General features: G+C 30.1%; 1 protein-coding gene across 1 annotated transcript in view; it reads right to left on the reverse strand.

Moving 5' to 3' along the window:
- Positions 1-633: 633 nt before the first annotated feature.
- LOC122056939 (putative disease resistance protein At1g58400) overlaps positions 634-847 on the reverse strand; it is a 2,236-nt gene continuing 2,022 nt past the window's right edge. The window contains exon 2 of the mRNA XM_042618904.1: positions 634-771. The gene's annotated coding sequence lies outside the window, so the exon portion shown is untranslated. The remainder of the gene's footprint in view (positions 772-847) is intronic.

Here is an 847-nt window from a genome sequence, read left to right on the forward strand (position 1 = left end):
AAGCTTCACAAACTTATGGGAGGTGCTGTGAACATAACCTGTAGATCTCCATAGTAGCATATGCCCTAAAATTTGGCTTTGCACCAATAGGGGACAAGATACTAAACCCAGCTCATTATGTAACAAATAATGCTGAATTATAGGGGACAAGATTTTTTTTTTTTTCTTTTTGGGTTAATTGTAACGGACAAGATACTAAACCCAGCCCCCCGAAAAGAAGTTTAATAATTAAAAAAATCTGACATATGGTAGTTTAATCAATTTGATCCAAAATTTTGTGTCGCCCTTCACAACTGGTGATTCTTGTTTGTAGGTGTTATACTAATGTTATGGAAAAGATGCAATATATATATATATATATATATATATTTTTTTTTGGTAACGAGATGCAATAAGTGTTAGACCATGAGATTGTGGCTGCAAATTTTAATAGATGCTCTGTTCACAAGATTCTTCCTTTCTCCAGTACACATATGAAATGATATTTTTGTTTTTATAAAACAAAAATGTATTATACTAATATATATATATATATAATTACAAATTAATGGATACGTTGAGGATTATCAATAAGAAAAATCTTTATTCCATAGAAATATACTTAGATCTATTTAACAAAAGCATCCATTAGGTACCCATGCCATACGAGATACAGGGATATGAAGTTAACATAGCTTGTGTCTGATCTTACAATTCTATTTGCTTCAACCAAGCTTGGCAACCACCCTTTAAGATAATGAATCCATTTGCAGTTGTCAAAAGCAATGTAACCTGCAATTCAATATAGAGTTTGTTGTAATCAAGTAAGTTTTCTGTTTAATCTTCATTTAAAAAAAAAAAAAAAAAA

The sequence above is a fragment of the Macadamia integrifolia genome, chromosome 12 (assembly GCF_013358625.1).
Source record: "Macadamia integrifolia cultivar HAES 741 chromosome 12, SCU_Mint_v3, whole genome shotgun sequence".
NCBI lineage: Eukaryota > Viridiplantae > Streptophyta > Magnoliopsida > Proteales > Proteaceae > Macadamia > Macadamia integrifolia.